The sequence below is a fragment of the Nyctibius grandis genome, chromosome 20 (genome assembly GCF_013368605.1).
Source record: "Nyctibius grandis isolate bNycGra1 chromosome 20, bNycGra1.pri, whole genome shotgun sequence".
NCBI lineage: Eukaryota > Metazoa > Chordata > Aves > Nyctibiiformes > Nyctibiidae > Nyctibius > Nyctibius grandis.
The window spans coordinates 9566240-9585552 of record NC_090677.1 but is presented as its reverse complement, the minus strand read 5'-3'; the positions used below and the strand labels follow the sequence as shown (position 1 = coordinate 9585552).

General features: G+C 56.0%; 1 protein-coding gene across 1 annotated transcript in view; it reads left to right on the top strand.

Annotated features, from left to right (window-relative positions):
- The window catches only part of LRFN5 (leucine rich repeat and fibronectin type III domain containing 5), a 28977-nt gene that overhangs the window by 6291 nt on the left and 3373 nt on the right, over positions 1–19313 (top strand). The window lies entirely within an intron of this gene.

Sequence of the window (19313 nt, the reverse complement as noted above, 5' to 3'; positions counted from 1 at the left end):
AGAAGCCATAAAAAATCACAGTGCCAGCGGTTCTGTGTGCGGGGCGGGAGGTTTGCAGTAGGACACGTCTCTGCAGAGGCTGCCGGGCTGGGGAGGTTGGCGTTCCTGTGTGTGACGTACGGGAGCCTCCAGCGAGGGTTGGCCATCAGTGCTGGGCACCACGGAGCCGTGACGTGGTCCCCGGCCCGACGGGGTGTCACTCGGCCGAGCAGGGTGCTGCGATGCGCTGGCACGTACCCGAGCGGTGACACGCGGGTGGGCTGTGGGGCGGGGGGGCTGCCTGTGGTGGCACCCACCGGGCTCTGCCCAGCGCCCGGCTGCACTCGCCCTGCTGCTGCGGGTGCCAGAGGGGCCTGGGGTGCCGCTGCCCTGGCAGGGTATCTCCCGGGGACGGAGACGCGTCGTGCTGGGGACAGCAGCGTGTCATGGCACCGCGCGTGTCCCCCCCGCCGCCCCACGCAGAGCCCCTCTGCCCGGCTGTATGGAGCGGGGCACACCGGGGTGCTGCCCGGGCTCCCCAGCCCGACCTATGGACTCTGTGCTGTGGTGGGCACAGCGGGAGGTGACTTCCCCAGGGCTCCCGCTTCTGTTGTGTTCATTACTGCCCCGCGTCAGGCACCCTGCTTCTGACTTGTTTGATTTAAGAAACGTTCTGCAAACACACACCTTCTGTGGGCTGAAGTAATGCCCATGTCCTTCCCGGTGCATCGAGAGAAAACATAAACGCCGTGCAAAAAGACACGGTAGGTTGGGATGGACGGTTACAGCTGCCTGCCAGTTCCAAATGAAGATTGTATTAATTTCTAAGAGAACAAATTATGGAAATAGTTTTTAAATTAGCTCTGTGTGTAGCATTGCGCAGTATATAAAAATGAGTAAACGATGCACTGCTCAGGTAAATGCCCTTTGGGTGCTTGCGCTGCGCAGCCACGTGCTCCCCGGTGGCTGCTCGAGCATCGCAGCCCCGAGCTGCTCACGCTTGGGCTGGGTTATTGTCTGCCGCGATTTCGCTGAAGGGTACAAAGAGCTGAGCTGAATAAGCTTGATTTCTTCTAAGAACTGTTAAAGAAGCTTACGGACAGACCATGTGACTGTATTTAAATTGCATCTAGAAAATAAAAATAATGAATAAATGGCAACGATGAGGAGCAAAATTGTGCCCAGCAGGATGCGGGGCTCGGAGTGTTGTGGAGAGGCTGGGCTTGCTCCTGGCCGGCTGGAGCTGAGGCCACACGTGAAACCAGATCCCCAAGTGGTTCCCTAATGGTCAGTGATGCTTCCATGATTTATGTGGAGAATGCGAAGGGAGGTGAAGGATAAAAGAGGAGAGTGAAGGGCAACAGCATTGCAGTTACCATGTGGGTCAGGAGAATCACTCATGCTCCGAGGGTGCAGTGGGTTTCTCCTGCAATGCTGGACACAGAAAATCCAAACCAAGCGTCTCTGTGGAGCAGCACACACGTCCTCGTGTGAGCGGGCAGCACCCCGTGCAGCACGGCATGGCTCAGGGCAGCACGGCATGGCTCAGGGCAGCACGGCATGGCACAGGGCAGTATGGCACAGCACGGTACGGCGCAGGGCACCATGGCACGGCACAGGACGGCACAGCACCCCGTGCAGCATGGCGCAGGGCAGCGCAGAGGGAGGGCAGCTGGTGGGCATCACGGAGCAGGGTGTCTGAGCCCTGCCGAGTGTGGTCTCCCTCTGCCAAGGCTCCGCTGCCTTTCCGAAGCCTGCTGAGTTTCACGGACACAGCCCTGGTGTACAGCTGCGTTCGTGAGTTGTGTGGGGCAACAGAAGAGGATTTCTGGGGTGAGGTGGTGGGTGACGAGTTCCCCATGTCCCCACCACGTGTGTTTGGGGACTGAGGCAGGGCTCGCGTCGGTCAGGTGTGCTGGCCGGGGTGCGGGCAGGGGCTGGCGTGCACCCAGGAGCCTGCAGCGCCCGCCTTCCCTTGCGTTTCGCCTGGAAGGGGCCCGTGTGCCTGCTCTGGCACGGCTCTGGGCACCGCGGCGGCTCTGCAGCCCCTGGGAGCTGTGCCGGTGCTGGTGCCGGGCAGTGCGGTGTGGAGCGAGGCGCTGGCTCGCCTCCCTTGCCGAGAGCCCATCCCTCCCTCAGCCCAGAGCCCAATGCCAATGTGTGGCACTCCTTATCTCCCCAGCTCAGGAACGCAGTGCTCAGGGCATCCTGATGGATTTGTGACACTCCCCGGGGGACTCTGCGCTCATAAACCAATTAAAGGATTACATCGTTATAACGTGGAGAGTATTCTTTGTTTATGAAGTAATGCAGGTGTAATTCAATTAGTGACAGGCTGACCTGCTGATGTCAAGATGTGGATGCCAGCCAGGTCAGAGCCTCGAGCCCTGCGTCCCAGCGCGGTGGCTCGCTCGTGCCTGCCCTCCGACCCAGGACGTAGGCGTAGGACGTGGGTCGGCAGAGGAGACGTTTCGGCATGCCTTGTCCCCGTGGTGCAGGCCAGGGCAGCGGGGGCCGTCCCCTCCCCGCCGCCTGGCACCGCTGGCCCGTGGCTGGCGCTGGCCCCGGCTGCCTCCTTGGCAGCCTTGTTTTCCGGGGGCTGACGCCTTCCACCACGGTGTTGTAATGCCTTAAGCCTCCCAGGTGCTGCTTCTCCCCACGAAGCTCAAGCAGCTTCTTCCAGCCCTTCCCAAAGCTGCAAGATCTGAGCCCATTTCCTTGGAGGAAGCACGAGCTCGGCCCCCCCGTGTCGGTGCCAGCCTGGCAGCTCTCCCGGGACGCTCGCTCTGCGTCTCCACGTGCCGGCAGCGAGCGGCTGCCCCGATGTATTCCCTTGTCCCGTCCTCACGTGGTGCAGGGTCTTGTTTTCTCTTTGCCCACTCCCTGCTGCTGCCTTTGGGACGTGCGGCTGGTTGAGGCTGTCACTCTGACCTGGCATTCGTTCCCCTGAAGAGGTTTGTACGCTAATAGGATACAATCACATTGTGGTAGGACGGCACCTAAATACTTCTAGGTGTCAGCTCGTGTTGGTGCATGGATGCTGTGTCACCATGAAATTAACTGCAGGTACACCAGCTCTGGGCATCCGAGCAGCCTGAGCGGGGTGGGGGAGACGGGGGTAGGGGGGAGTCGTGGCCGGGTGCTGCTCCCCGTGCTGGTGGCACCTGGGGACACATCCAGCCTGCTCGGGCTGGGCGATGGGTGATGGGCTCTCCCGTGCATCCTCCCCTGGCTCCTTTGTGACAAACCCGCTGGGGCTGGTGAGCGGGGTGCGACGTGCACCACGTCACAGGGAAAGGCGTGCCTGGGAATGGGGAAAGGGATGCCTTTTTACAGAGGACGTTCTGGGGAGAGCAAAGTGCCTCCTTTGATTTCTGTGCGTAATTTCAGGGTAACTCAATTAGCTTCAGTGAAGTCACGCTGATTTACCTGAGGTAAAAGTTTGAGGTTTCTTGTTTCTGCGAGCACTTTCCCACATAATGCTGCTCTTTCTCCTCTTGTGAGAAGGGAAATGCGTAATTTTCCTGGTATTAATTAAGATAAGAGAGAATTATACCTACACGTATTCAGTGGAAAATCAGTAAGTTTAAAACGTGCCCGAACTCCAGGTTAAAGTCACTGGCCCAGTCGTGGACTGTGCACAGCACTGCAGGGACCGCGTCCTCCCGGCTCGAGCCCCGGGGGGGTCGGTGTCCGTCTCAGCGTTCGTTTCATGAGTTCAACACAAACCCTGCAGCGGCAGCACGGTTGGTCAGTGTTTGAAGCAGCAATTAAAATCTAAACTTCTTTGCCAAAGCCTTAAGTACGTCTCTTATCTGAGCTGCTCAGACACATTGCTGAGTTAAGGACATCAGGACCAAGAGACCCATTAAATTATCTGGCACAGAGAGAGAGCTATAAAACCTGCAAACTGACTGGGTCTCACGCTGCAGATCTGATGGCATCTTCTTTACACGCTAAGATGTAGAAAAGGAGGGAAAAGGCCTCTCGGAAGAATTCCTCTGGGCTGGAAGTTTTGGAAGTGGCCAAGGATTTCTCTGTCTTTTTCCAAAAATCCACGTGAAATGTTTTTGGTCTTGTCCAGCTGAAGGGAAACCCCCTTTGTTTGCTTATTTTACTCTTTCCGTCCTACAAGATGTTTGATCAGAGGTGACCTTGTTGCAGTCTACAACTACCTGAAGGGAGGCTGTAGCACAGTGGGAATCGGCCTCTTCTCCCAGGCAACCAGCGATAGGCCAAGAGGACACAGCCTCAAGCTTGGCCAGGGGAGGTTCAGGTTGGACATTGGGAAGCATTTCTTCTCAGCAAGGGTCATTAGCCATTGGAAGGGGCTGCCCAGGGAGGTGGTGGAGTCACCATCTCTGGAGGGGTTTAAGAAAAGCCTGGCCATGGCACTTAGTGCCCTGGTCTAGTTGCCATGGTGGTGTCAGGGCAATGGCTGGACTCGATGATCCCAGAGGGCTCTTCCAACCTCATTGATTCTGTGATTCTGTGGTTCTGTAGCTGCCTTTTGGAAGAAGACAAAAAGATCCAACACTGTTCTGTCAGCCCCTCCCCGATTAGTTAAAATGATCTCTGATAGATTCAGAATCAGTTCAAAACTATAACTCAGAGATGAGGTGAAGTCATGAAAATAATCACCGTATGGCGTCTGCCCGTGTCAGCGGTGCTGTCCCTCGGTAATCTGGTGTCTTTGCAAGTCCTGAGCTGTGGTTTATTAAAAGAAATGGCCTCGTGTTACGTGTAGGCTTTATGTGTTAGCCAGGGCTCGGTGCTTAACAACCAGTAAACGCTTGTGTCGGTGCTACCCCGAGTAGCCCAACAACGTGGTTTATTAATGCGAAGCAACAGAGGATGGATAAACGGCCAATTAACACAGGGAATAATGATGTACTTGCTTAGGCGGTGACTGGTGTAAAACTGCGGGCCCAGAGCAACTGGCTGGGAGCTGGGGGGCTGGCGGGTGCCCGAGGAGCTGGGGTGCCTTTGGGGTGCCCGAGGTACTGGGGTGCTTTTGGGGTGCCGGAGGAGCCGGGAAGCTGGTGGGGTGCCGGAGGAGCCGGGGTGCCTTTGGGGTGCTGGAGGAGCTGGGGAGGTGCTGGAGAAGGTGGGTGCCTTTGGGGCGCAGGCTGTCCCTCGGGGCGAGGGGCGGCGGGTGCCCTGGAGCCCCCTTCTCGCTGCCCCTCCGTGAGCCGCATTTCTGCCGCCCGCGGTTCCAGTTCTCAGCCGTGCTGCCCAGGAAAAACCTCTGCATGCTGAGGGTCTTTTTTTTGTGCCTGAATATCTGTCTTCTGAGGTCGGTGGAAGTATTCTAATTAAAATGGTTAATAGTCTTGGGTCAGGTACCAGGTGCAGAAGGAGAATTACGTTTTAGACACAAATAAAAGCCTGTCATAGGACTGGACCTAACTATAGGCAGAGAGAGAAACGCTGCCCAGGGTGATGCGGAAGAGAAAGGCGTTTTCAGTGGTTATTTCTGTTTGCCTTTTGCGAAGGAGCAGAGAATGCAAACTCACAGAGACAGTGGGGTGTTTCCTACTTCTACAGGAACCAAGAAAAAGGTTAAAAAGTGACAGTTTAAGTAAGGCTTTTTAGAAGTGGCAGAACTGGATAACTGGTACCCAGGAGTATTAAAATAATTGGCCAAGGAGCTCCCCGAGACAGTAATGGTCTATTTTTAACAAATCCTGGCACCAGAACTGTGGACGAACCAGAGGAATGGGAAAAGGCTAATGAAAATTGATAGAAAAATTAAACATGATTGGGTCCAGGGGGAATAGTGCTGTCAGCTCCTCCCGGGCCGGATCCCTCTCCCCTCCCTGCCAGCTGCCGCTGGCTTCGCTCTCCTCCCCTCGCATGCCCTCGCCGTGCCCACCACAGGCCCTTCCCGCAGGCCTGCCTGTGCGGGGCACCGGGGTCTCCTGCCCTCCTGCTCCCGGGGAGCCGGCTGTGGGGATGCGGTGGGCTGCTGGGACGGGGTGCGATGCCCTACTGGGATGGGACGTGATCCCCGGGCGCTGGTCCCGTTGCAGCCCCGCAGACTGCTGCCACACCAGACCTGTGGTGCCCTGTGCCTGGTACGTGCCAGCTGGGCACCTGTGTGACGTGACCGTGTGACGATGCAGGCACAGGCACTAGCCTGGCACAACGACGAGTCCCCGCCCCTACGCGTAGGTACACATGAGTCTGGTTCGATGGTTCTCGTGTGTCCCGGTCTCTGCTGACGGACCCTCGTTCGAGAGCAAGGCTCTGCGTTTCACAGGCTCCTGCAGGTTCTCCTGTCTCCATCCTGCCCAACGCAGCCTTGCTCACACATTTCCCTGTGCCCAGGGACCTCATACAGTCTCCCAAGCGTGCCAGGTTTTTAGTGGCATCATTGTTCTGTTGCTTCTAAAGAGTAAGCCAGCAATTGTGGAAAGAACCGATAGGAACTGATAGTGTGGGCTTGGCGTATGGCTTCCTGATTGCACTACAGAGACGGGCGTAATGACCTTCTGCAGCGTGTTATCTTCCCCCGTGTCCCCTGCAAAATCATGTTCACTCTTTCTGGGAGGGTCAGCTCCCTGATTTTTGGATCCAGTGGAGGTGCAATGAGTTGCGTTGTGTGTCACCCGAGGGAACAACTCACCAGGTGCTGCCAGGATGGGGCCGCTGGCAGCGGTCGTTGGTCATGGCAGCCTGTGCAGCCGGAGCTGGTGCGTGCTGCCATGGCCAAGGTCTGCCTGCCAGACCCGGCCGGGCATCCCTGTGACCGAGCACCCCTGTGACCGAGCATCCCTGTGACCGAGCACCCCTGCAGCTGAGCATCATCCCTGTGACTGAGCATCCCTGTGACCGAGCATCCCTGTGACCGAGCAGCCCTGCAGCTGAGCATCATCCCTGTGACCGAGCAGCCCTGCAGCTGAGCACCCCTGCGCCCGCCTGGCGTGCCCCTGGCAGACAGCCCCTGGGCAGTGGCTGGGGTTCAGTGCCTCTGCCTGAGTAACCCTTTAATTTCTGCCTTCCCCCTGGCTCTGCCACTGATCCCCAGTTCGCTGCCTGTCCTGTTTCCAGAGCTCTGCTAACATTTTGTGCAGCTTGTCATTGCTTTCTTCTGTTGTTTTTCCCTATATCAGGAAACCATAAATATGTATTTAGAGCCGTCGGTTCCTTTGAGTGTGCCCGAGCCCTACCTCCTGAAAAAGTCCCAGCAGCAGATTTTGAGCCAAAGGGGTGACTGCAAAAATAGTTCCTCCCTTATGGCACGTTGAAAGTTTCTCTTTCAGGCAAAATTGCCCAACCCTGACAGACGTATCTGAAGTTTTAAAAAATACGGGTCCCGGTATTTCACTGAAACTGTCACCCTTGGTAGGCAGAGGAAAATACTGTGCGCCCATTGATTTCCTTTGGCTCTAAGCACAGACCAAGTTCCACCGGTGTCCTGCGCGGTCGGCGAGCTCTTGTGGTCGTGTTCCCGGTAGCCCCCCTGCCCCGGTGCTGCTGCCCTGCCTTGTCCTGCTCTTCCTGAGCCGTGGCCTCGGGCAGGTGGGGAGAACCAGTGCCGTCACCCCAGAGCTCGGTGCGTTTCCCGGAGCTGGCACTGCTGCTGGGCGCAGGACCCCCTGGGCAGCCGGGTGGGCTCGCTCTCGTGGGGGCCCCGAAGGGCTTCTGCTCCAGGGCAGCCCCAGCTGTGGGCTGCGTTTGGGTTGATTTCAGCTCCGGGGAGCGGGGAGCGGGGCTGTCTGGGAGCTGGGCTGGGAGCAGCGCCGGGGGCTCCGCTCAGAGCCCCGCAGGGATCCCCCACCCTCGACTGCCCACGCCGAGGGCTGTGCCGGGAGCCGGGCCAGGGCTGCGGCCATCAGTCCCCCCCGGCGAAGGGGGGTTGCTGGGGCTTCCAGGCGAGATAACGCGGTGGATTAATTAGATAGTTAAGTGCTAATAGCAATGGAGAAGGGATGTACTTGCTGTATGCCCCTAAGTTTGGATTTATTAAAGCTCCTTTCTGTATGGCCTATTAATTTTTGATGACTTTAGATAAATTGCACTCACCCTGAAAATAAATTAAAATAAGTGAATATAAATCATTTACTATTCTTGGCTTCTGCAAAACAAATTTCCGTTTCAGGTCTTGTTGTCCTTCTTCTCCTACACGTATTCTGCCGGAGCACATCGTGTGTTATTGTGGTGAAAATGTTTTATCTCCTTGAGATTCCCTGATCCTGGCTTTGGAGTGTCGAGGCTGCTGCAGACGTGGCACATCTTACGCCATTTCAGCAGCTAATTTGACCACGTCTGTTTTGATTCCTCGGGTGACAGGGCAGACCCAAGTGCTGCACAGGTATTCTTCCGTGAGAGATCTGTGGTTTGTACCCAGTATTACTTGACATTAAGTTAAATTAGAACTTAAAATCCAGCTTATGTTTTGTGACTCACATCCACAAGTGATGTTCAGGCAACTGCAGAGGCAGCCCTAAGAAATGCCCGTTGGTTTTAGATCATTTGATTTACTGTATGTTTATGTAAGAGTACAGTGACTAAGAAAAGAATTGGCCTCCGTTAATCCTGCAACAACTGCAGGACGTTATTACTAGGATAATAAACATCCATCTGGAGTAAATCATTGGTAGTTTACTTTTCATTTAATTTTGTAGACTGTGAAGAAGTGGGGCAGGGGAAGAAATCAGTTATTTTCACAGTGCTTGTTAAAACCTACAAACTGTTGGAAATCTACTAATGGTTAATGCTTGGAAATCTACTAATGGCTAAGCCCCCGTTTTACCATGGTGTGTCGTACTGATGGTCTCCTCTGCGATAGTGCTGTTTGCTGGTGATTCCTCCTGCTCAGACTGCCTGGGTGTTCGGTGGGCACGGTGGACGTTTGGTGGGCATGTTGGGTGTTTGGTGGGCACATTGGGTCTTTGGTGGGCATGTTGGGTGTTTGGTGGGCACATTGGGTCTTTGGTGGGCATGGTGGGTGTTTGGTGGGCACATTGGGTCTTTGGTGGGCATGTTGGGTGTTTGGTGGGCACATTGGGTCTTTGGTGGGCACGGTGGGTCTTTCATGAGCATGGTGGGTTTGTCCGCAGCGCTCTGGACTGGGGCCCCTCTTTGTGCCCGTCATCTTTTGGTCTCTGGGCTGGTGCCCGTCGGGGAATGCGGGTGTTGGTGCATTAAACAACACGGTGTTTGTTTGGGAAAGGAAACCTTAGCAATAATTTTATTACATTTTTATCACAGCACTAAGTTAGAAATTGCCAATGTCGGGCATCCTGTACAGACGTACGGTGGCAGTCAGGAACAGATAATTTCAGGGACTTCAAGGAGGGTGTGTGGCAGGCTTTGAGGGATGCTGCGGGGTGCTGCGGGGTGCTGGGGGGTGCTGCACTCCTTCGGTCCCTGCCAGTGTGCAGGCAGGACAGCTTGCAGAGTCACAGGGTGTCAGATGGACTCTGTCCATCGGTCGGGACGGGTGGGATATTCTGATTTCCTTTCACTGTTGGCTGTGAGGCTGCGGGCCCCGCCGCGTGCTGGTCAGAGCTCCTCTTGGGGTGTAAGCGCTCGCTTTCTCATGGACCCGTCTGAGAGACCCAGCGCTGTAGGGTTTTAGTGCTTCACAGAATATTTTTTGGCTCTGGTACTGCAGGATGAGTAGAATTGAAGTTAGTGGGGTGTGTTTCGCTCAGCGAGCACTTTTGTCCCTGCAGAACGCGTTTTGTTTGATCAAAATTGATTGGTAACGCTGGCCAAACTTTTCAGAAGAGTAGCTGGAGAGGAGCCGGCGGAGCAGCCCTTGGGGTCACCAGCCCGTGCCAAACCGAGCACAGTGCCTTACGGAGCGCCGTGCCTTACCAAGCACCGGTCCCAGCTGCCCTCCCGGAGGGCCAGACCTGCTCCCCGCGGTGCCGTGCAGAGCCGGCACCCCCAGGCATGTCCCCGCAGGAGGCAGCGCGGGCGCTGGAGGTGGGGTTGGTGGCCCCCCCACGAGCTGCGTGGCACAGCAATCCGCTCCTCAGTGCACCCGAATGGGTCGGGCTCCATTGCCAGGAGCCTCCGGCAGACGTTGTCCTGGCTTTGCCACTTGCACCGTCTCTCCGTGTGCCTGCTCGCAGGGACGCGTGCCAGGGCTCGGCACGCTGCGCCAGGGTTCGCCGTGCAGTGGTGCCAGCCTTTTGGCAGGGTCTGATCACGGAAGGAATAATCCTTCGGGATGGTTTTCATGCTGAGCCTCCTGCTCGTCCGTGTGCGGAGGGAAGGAAGGGCCTTCTGGTGTTCTCGTTTTGGGATATATCGTTTCATGCTCCCTTTTGCTACCCCATGTCCGTGTGGGTACCTGAATAAAAATTGCTCTCCTGACTCCTTGGAAGAGAAATGGGCAGATCCCCACGTGTGTTCGTGTGCTGTCTGGGGCTTACCCACCCCGCTCGCTGGCTGTGGCACTGCAACGGGCACTGGGGACGGCAGCAAGAGCCCCCGAGTCACAGAATCACAGAATCACTCAGGTTGGCAGAGCCCTCTGGGCTCATCGAGTCCAACCATTGCCCTGACACCACCATGGCAACTAGACCAGGGCACTAAGTGCCATGTCCAGGCTTTTCTTAAACCCCTCCAGAGATGGTGACTCCACCACCTCCCTGGGCAGCCCCTTCCAATGGCTAATGACCCTTGCTGAGAAGAAATGCTTCCTCATGTCCAACCTGAACCTCCCCTGGTGAAGCTTGAGGCTGTGTCCTCTTGTCCTATCGCTGGTTGCCTGGGAGAAGAGGCCGACTCCCACTGTGCTACAACCTCCCTTCAGGTAGTTGTAGACTGCACTAAGGTCACCTCTGAGCCTCCTCTTCTCCAGGCTAAACACCCCCAGCTCCCTCAGCCGTTCCTCGTAGGTCAGACCCTCCAGACCCTTCACCAGCTTGGTCACCTTCCTTGGTCAGACATTGGGACGGGGCTTCAGCCTCCAAACCACGGGTGGGGAGGAAGGGAAATCTGAGCCTCTGACCTGGTTTCGTGGGGAATAAAATTTATCCAATCCCTTTTCTGTTTCAGTGTGTGCCCAGCTGTGGGCTGGTGATCGAGGCCATCATCAGTTAAACCCAGGGCAGCTGCCCCAGGCTGGCCACAGGTGTGTTCTATAGCATTAATGTCACATTCCCTATAAATGGGAAAGCTTGGGGGCATAGGGGTCTTTTACTCTGATCTTCTCTCTTGCCTTCTTGTATCTTCTCCATAATTGCTGTCCCTGGAGCAACTTGCCGCCACTCTATGAGCTAAGTATAACTTTGTGTGTTTTGTATTAGCATTGATATGGGTTCTCTTATTTTATTAATTCTGTTTAAATTTCAACCCACGAGTCTCCCTCCTTTTCCCAGCTCCATTTCTCGGTTGGGGAGGGGATGCTGGGTCAGAGAACAACCGGTTAGTGTTTCGCCATGGGCATGGGCTGAATGGGGACAGCCTGTGTCACCATCCCCCAGCACGCCGGGGCACAGAGCATTGCACGTGAGCACGCTGAGTTGGCTGAACTTGGGACACGTCAGGGCGCTTGCTTAGTCTCTCTTCAATTTAATGTAACATGTAATTTTGAAATTATCTGAGTTAAACTACAAGACACGTTGTTTTGAATTTTTCAAATCTTTCTGCCCGTGAGCCTCTGTCCTGTGGAGTGGTTTGTGCTGTCACTGGCCCGAGGTGACGAGGAGGTGTGGGTGCTGACTGCGGTGGAGCAGAGTCCTGCAGGACACCGTGGCCACCACCGCTGGGTGCTGGGAGCAGCCTGGTGGGACGGGGAGGCTGCCTGGGTAGGAGGGCTGGGAGCGGGCATGGGCACAAGGTCAGAGCCAGGATGGGGCTGGGGGTTGTCTGGCCTCACAGGACTGCTGCCCTGGCCCAGGGGGGAGCGCGCCCCAGCCCCACGTTGCCCAAAGCTCCCGGGGGGGCCAGGACCCGGACCCTGGCATTCTCCTAGGCAGGTGAAAGCAGTAGTGTCCTTCAGCAGTGTGAAATGTCCTGATGAGCACCCAAACAGGCTGGAACAGAGTGTCTCGCTTTGGTTCTCTGAATGGCAAATCAGGTTTTTGATAGAAATAATGAGATTTTTCCTCATGGGAAAATTAGATTTGGGAAACGCTGTTTGCTGTCAAAAGCTGCCGAGGTGGAAACCGCACGGCCAGCCGCGGCGCTCGGGAGGGCCCCGTGCCACACACGGCCACCACAGCCACCGCAGCGGTGGCCAAGGTGGGAGAGGTGGTGGCACCCGGGGGGCTCCCCATGGGGCTCCCCCGGGCTCTGTAAAGGGCTGCTTGTGAAAAACAAAAATCAGAGTAACCTATTCTGAGTTTTTTTTAGTTAAATTTTCTAAGTAATTTTGTAATCTGGGATTAAAACTCTGGCAGAGCAGATCTGCAGCTCTGGCAAAAGTGGTTTTAACCACGTGTGGGAATGTGCCGCTTGGCAAACGGGGTGACAGGGAGGTGTCAGAGCAAAGCCCTTCGCGTCCGCGTTGTGTTCAGCTGTTGCAAAACCACTTTGTTTTGAAAACGCCACGACATTCCAATCGAATAAAAATGTTTTGATCAGTTAAAAGCTGTTTCGTTTAAACAATTATTCACTTTATTCACTTAGGCTTGTTTGCATTTTTAAGCTGTGTAATTAATGCCGATATTGGAGCCAGCATTTAGCGTATCTGTGTGGTGTTTGGTATGGCAATAGCTTGGTGTGTCTGACGTTAAAGCCCGACGCTGGTTTGCTGCCGTACGTGGGGTGGGTTTTGTGCAGCCCCCTCTGTGGGAAAGAGAAGAGAAGGAAGGAATTAATAATGCACATCTTATAGAGGGGCCTGGGCAGAGGCTGTGTGTACAGAGCCCTGCCAGCTGTGGGGGAGCAGGAAGCCCTGGGTGCTCGTGGTGTGTGAGCACCCTCTGCTTCCAACCAGGGCAGAAGGGGAATGGGTGCAGGGGTGGGGGACAGGTCGGGTGGTGGGAATTACGAGTGTGCGCCGGTTTGGAGACGCCTCGGGAAGTTGGGCTTTCACTGGGAGGGAGCCCTGCTGCCGGGCCAAGGGGGTGTATTGCTGAGGCTGCTTCAAGGACAAGGGGGAAGTAGAGCAAAAAAAGCCGAAACAGGCTCTGAGCTGCGGCTGCTGGAGCGCAGGGAATGGCACGGGCATGGGCACAGCGCGCTGGGTCTTACACGGGGCAGGTCAGAGTGCGCACACCTCCCTTTCTGTAAGTACAAATGAAGCCGGGAGATGTTTTCCTCTGCAGGTTAAATACCCGTGTCCGTCTCCCCAGGCCATGGCGGAGGTGGGGAGAGCTGCCCCCCAAGCCCCCCATACCGGGGGCTGCAGGGGATGGCCTGGCTCGTGTTCCTCACGGCGCAGCTATTAATAAATCGCAGAGCTGCAGTCGTGTTCCTGCGCTGCCGCGTTGAGTCATCCCGTGTATCACTCGGCTCCTCGTCTGCGATACAAACGCCTAACGAGCTGCCTCCGCCGCAGCCCCGCGTGTTGGGGTGCTCCTTCCTCTGGCGTGTGTTCTGCCTTTCAAGTGTGTTTGCTGTAGCTGGCAGTGGTGGTCTCTGGGCAGCGTCGTGCGTAGCTCTCGCTCAGGGCCGTGCAGGAGGGGCGCAGGGAGCGTGCTACCGCCCGTGCCTGCCCGCGCAGGGGACTTGCCGTGCCGGCCCCGCCACACCACTGTTGGAGCAGGGCAGAAAGGGAAAACACGCCAGATTCCTGGGCGTCCATCCCTGCGTCCCTGCTGTGTCAGTGGCGCTCACGCTGGTGTCACCAGGGCGTGGTGCTGGTGTGGCACGCACCCCTGGTGAGCCTGCTGCGAGCCCTTAGCCAGCTGGTGCTGGAGGCGGGGGGGCTCGCTGGCCCAGCAAAACAATGCTAAAATAAAGTGCTTTAAAAGTAAATAAAGGGTAATTACCCTATTTTTCTCCTCAATTTCTGATCTTTACAGGCATGTTTATAAGCTGTACTCTGCGACGGCGAGAGCTGAAGCGTTTTGTTATGTAGGAGAGGTGCGGAACAGGACAAATCCCGAAGCGGAGCTTTTGAGGAAGAAACAGACGTTGTGCTGGGATATGCAGCGTCCCCGTGTGAGCTGGCAGGACCACCCTGTGGCCCCACTTTGGGCCGGAGTTTCACCACGTGCACACTTGAGCAAGGCTCGTAGCATCGGGGGATACGGAGCGGCCGAGGGACATGGCCCTGGCAGCTGGCTTGAGCAGGGGTGGGACGGACGAGGGGTCTCCGGAGGAAGAGAACCATATCGGCCGCCCTGGCAGGGCGAAAGGGCAGAAGTGTCCCCTGCCCCGGCCCTTGGCTGGCCTTTGCGTGATTTCTCTGCTGTAATCTTGCCCCTCACTACAAGAAAGACATCAAGGCGCTGGAGCGAGTGCAGAGGAGGGCGACCAAGCTGGTGAAGGGTCTGGAGGGTCTGACCTATGAGGAACGGCTGAGGGAGCTGGGGGTGTTTAGCCTGGAGAAGAGGAGGCTCCGAGGTGACCTTATTGCAGTCTACAACTACCTGAAGGGAGGCTGTAGCGCAGTGGGAGTCGGCCTCTTCTCCCAGGCAACCAGCGATAGGACAAGAGGACACAGCCTCAAGCTTGGCCAGGGGAGGTTCAGGTTGGCCATTAGGAAGCATTTCTTCTCAGCAAGGGTCATTAGCCATTGGAAGGGGCTGCCCAGGGAGGTGGTGGAGTCCCCATCTCTGGAGGGGTTTAAGAAAAGCCTGGCCATGGCACTTAGTGCCCTGGTCTAGTTGCCATGGTGGTTTGAGGGCAATGGTTGGACTTGATGAGCCCAGAGGGCTCTTCCAACCTCGTTGATTCTGTGTGGGCAGACCCACCCTCACCTCCCCTCACACCCTGTCTCCTCTCCTGCCTTGCCCTTCTTGCTGCCATTGCTTGCTGATTTAAGCATCTTTGCCTCCTGGAAGCTCTAGTTTGCAGTTTTGCTGTCCACACCACAGCACTGTGGTCACCTTATTTATTTCTGCAGAAAACCAGTTGTTTTTCTGTCTCAGAACCGGAGAGGACGTTGTGGCTCAGACGAAAGGTCAGTCTAACCTGTGTTTCCAGCTCTGGCTCTGTGGCCACTCACGGAAAGCCCCGGTGGGTGGGATGTGCTGATGTGGTCCTTCCTCGGGAGCACCGGCAGCAGGCGAGGGATGCCCGGCAGCGCTCCAGCTGCCACGCCGTGCCACGCGCTGGCCCCGTCCCTGCGCGGGGCAACACTGTCTCCCCACCACTATTCCTTCCCCAGCCTCCTCCCGGTGCCTCAAGCTCTGGGTGCTGCTGCCGCTGCCCCCTGGGGAAGGGGCGCAGACCCCACCAGCTCTGGGGCAGGGGACGCCTCACACTTTATTTTTGTCACTGTCCCCTGAGGACAGCGGACGCTTTGCTCAGACGTCAGCGAGGCGCGTGGCACGGTCTAGGGCTTACTGATACCGGTTCTACTTTCTCTAGAAGTCTCTTTAATTAAAACAATTATTGTTCGCTTTAATCTTGCCAGTTTAGACCTAATTACGGGGAGAAGAATCGCCTCCCGGAACGCATTGCTTTGCACGCGTATCGCTTGTGGCTTGGGGCTGGAGGGGAACGGGAGCAGCTACGTGGAGCAGCTCGTTAGCCGGCCGCCTCCGTGCTCTGGGGCTTACAGGGGACGTCACCTCTGGAGCGTACCCGACCGCATGTCCTCCTCGCAAAGGAGAGGGCTTTGGGGCTGGTGGGGCACGTCATGTGTGCTGCCGGGGCGAGAGCCTGTGGCCCTGGTCTGTGGCCCTGGTCTGTGGCCCTGGTCTGTGGCCCTGGTCTGTGGCCCTGGTCTGTGGCCCTGGGTGGCTGGGCAGAGCCCCCAGGGAAACACGTTGGTGAGGTTCTGTGATCCGAGTGTTTGTTTTCTTAGGTACTTTGTTTCTGACTCAGCAAAACACTCAGGCGTGTTTATAAACCATTGACCTTTGTGAAATTGAAGCTCCTTGTTCTCTGCTTAAGTAGTTTTAGCAGCTCGTACTCCATCTATCACAGCATCTTCATTTACATGCACCCGTTTTGGCACGGCTGCAGGATGCCTTTGGTGGCTGGTGCCAGCTCTTTCCCCATCCTTCATCCCCAGCAGGTGAATGTCATCAGCTACTAGACCTTTTTTTTTCCCCACCACGAAATTGCATTTGCAAAGACCTTGAAAATCACAACTTATGCGGAGGCCTGAGGGGCAGGGAAGGCAGTCGATAGCTTCTGTCCTGACCTTAGCGATGACGGGTGATGTCTGAGCCAGGCTCTGGGTAGCAGCTGGCTCCGAGTAGCTGCCCATGTGCTGTGCTGGGCTTCCCAGCGCACTGACTGCATCGCACCAACCATCTGAGCAGAAGCGGATGCAGCGGAAATCGTTTGCTAATTAATTACCATCTCCTGGATCCCGCTGCTTCCGTGTGTCACGTGATTCACGATATGCAAATGGCCCTTTGTAACGCTGGACACGTGGGCAGATGCTGCACCGAGCATCGTAAACCCATTGCTCCCAAAGGAGATGGGGGCAAAAAAAACCTGTCAAGCTGCACGTGGGTGGGAAAGGCAATGTCAGCCTGGTGTAGTGACACTTCGTTCCCGTGTCCCCTGGGTCAGTTCCAGGCAGGAGTTTCAAATGCATTAGCTCTTCCCATGACCTCGGTTTGTTGGCAGAACTGAGGGGTGGTTGTTTATTTTCACAGCCCGCTGCCGATCGGGTGCCTCAGGGGTGTGTGGGTGCAGACCCGGCTGTGCTGGGTGGGAGGCTTTGGGGTGTCCGTGCCCTGTACCTGCTGGGGACACCCTGGCCGTGCCCTGGTGCCGGGCCTCGCCCCGCAAAACCCTGCGGAGGTTTCTGATTCGGATCTTCTCCTCGGGAGATGCTGAAGGGATGGTCTGTGTGTGCTGGGGGAGCGCGGGGGCTGCTGGAGCCTGCTGCCCTGGCACCCACCGAGGGACCGGTGCTCCCTCTGTGCTGGGGTGGGTGTTGTACAGCCCCGGGGACTGGGGCGGCAGCAGCCCCAAGTCTGCACTGGAGCAGGGCTGGGACAGTGTGAATTATCAAATAGCAATGAAATTGATTTAAACATGGTACAGGAGAGCCTTTTTTGTGTGAGTCACAGATGGCACATGAGGAGCTTGGCTGTCCCTGTCTGGTTGCAGACACCGATAGTAAATGAAAGCAGCGCGTGCCTCCCTAGGAAACTAGCACTGCCCTCTTGGTTTTACTGTAGCAATGTGCTTTCTGTTTCTTCGTTTTTATTTTTTAAGCAAATAATGAGAATCAGTTAGTGCTTTGCTTAGCTGAAAAAGTGTTTTCTGTCGTGAGCTGTAAGCTGTGTCAGCGCTGCTGTCACTGTGGGTTATTTGGGTGAGGGACAAGGAGTGCCGGGAAAGGCGAGGACGCATGGCCAGCCCGGCTGACTTGGAAGGGACGTGTCTTCTCACGGCAGCTGTTCTGCTAAGCCGCCACGTCCTGCGGTCCCTGCCGTCTCCTGGAACATCTCTGTTCGGGCCGTGGCCCTGAGCGTGCCCTGGGGGACCCCTCTGCGTCCCTGCAGCAAGGGGGTGAGCCATTCTGGCTGGCCCTGCAGCCAGGGGCTGGCGTCCTGGGGGACACGGGCTGTCCTATCGCTAGTTGCCTGGGAGAAGAGGCCGACTCCCACTTCACTACAACCCCCCTTCAGGTAGTTGTAGACTGCACTAAGGTCACCTCTGAGCCTCATGTCCAGACACTGTCCAGAGGACACACAGAGACAGTACCAAAAGCTCTGCTAAAATCCAAAAAGCCCCATGTCCGCGGGTGGGTGACCTTGTCATGACCTTGTCGTTCCTGCGATGTTTTAAGTTCATGTCTCCTTCTGTCACTGTTTCACCTTGTGACAGTATTTCCAAACTTGTAAACGGGCCTTGCGGAGTTGATTTTAATCTTGTGCGGCTCTTCAAATGAACTTGGCTGGATCCAAGCACATTACTTTAATCACAGCCACAAATCTAGATTAGCGGTATTAAGTTAGCAAATGTAAATGAGCGTGGTGTCCCCAGCCAAGGCTGTCTGGGGACTCCGGTGGCCGTGCTGCGGCTGCCCTGAGCTGCTGGGTCCGTTTGGATCTGGTACGTGCCAGATCATGATTAAAAGGGAAAAGTCCCGTGGGAGACAGCCCAGGGTGTGACGGCGGTGGCCACGTCGGAAGGTGCCCGGTGTGCTGCAGTTAATGGTAGCAGTGACTCTGGTAACGGTGCCCAGCACCGAGCAGTGATGGGCCGTGTCCACAGCTCCGCGCTCAGCTGAAGGCCCCGGTAGCACACTCAGTTTCTTTTTCCAGTGGGGACTCGAGGGTTGGAGCCAGTAGTCATGAAAACCTACAGTCCCCAGAAGCGTCAGGAGAAAAACCAAACCGATAGTGCTGAAGGGCAGGGTTTAGAAGCTGATATTTTCATTCGTCCTTTTGCAGCTTTATGTTGGCTCCTCTTACTTTGCATGGCGCTGTGGGTGGATTAGGGATGGACTGGACAATAGGAGCAGTAATTATTGTTCTGACGTTAAGTGTCTTTTAATATCCGTGACGATTCAGGACTCCAGCTCATGGCTAGCTGTGAAACTTCGCTTTATTGTAGATGAGCTTTATCAGTGCGTCTCTGGGATGACGATGTGTCTGAGTAATCCCGTCCGTACACGTATAATTTTATCGGTCCCAAAGGGAGCCGGGTGCTCCATTTCTGACGCGGAGTCCCGCTGCTCACAGCTGCACGAGGTCCCTCTCAGACACGTCGGTCCCTCTCCGCAGGACCCCGCTCCCTCCCCGCACCGGCCCGTGCCGGGGGGATGCTGACGCAGGGCTGCAGCTCTCCACGGCCACTGATGAATGGTTTCATTAGCTGGTGCGGGCACTGTTATCTTCCTTGTTGCCCTACTCCGTGAGGATCCTGGATCTGGCAATGAGAGATCTAGATAAGGCTAATTGAACTGTCAGGCTTCTGGGAGAGGAGTGTGGCGCTGCTGGCCGTGGCAGCTGGGAAAGCAGCGATGATCTAAAATTAGCCCATGTTCCATTTTTATTTAGATCCTCGTTGTTGTGGGGGCTTTTCTTGGTGTTCTGTTTGTTTGTTTTATTTGCATTTTGGGGCTTTGAATGGCATGAATTAGCTCCCTGTTTATTCTGAAAATAGCATTAAGGACTTAAATGTTTGGTGGAGATGGCTGCAAACCCATTGAATTGCCATGATTTAGAGGCAGCTGAGAGTTTTAGCTTAGCAGGTAAAGCACGTGTGAGACATCCCTCGATTTCAAAACATAAATGGCATTACGGCAGAGTAACTCCGGACCAGGAGGTCAGGAGCATCTC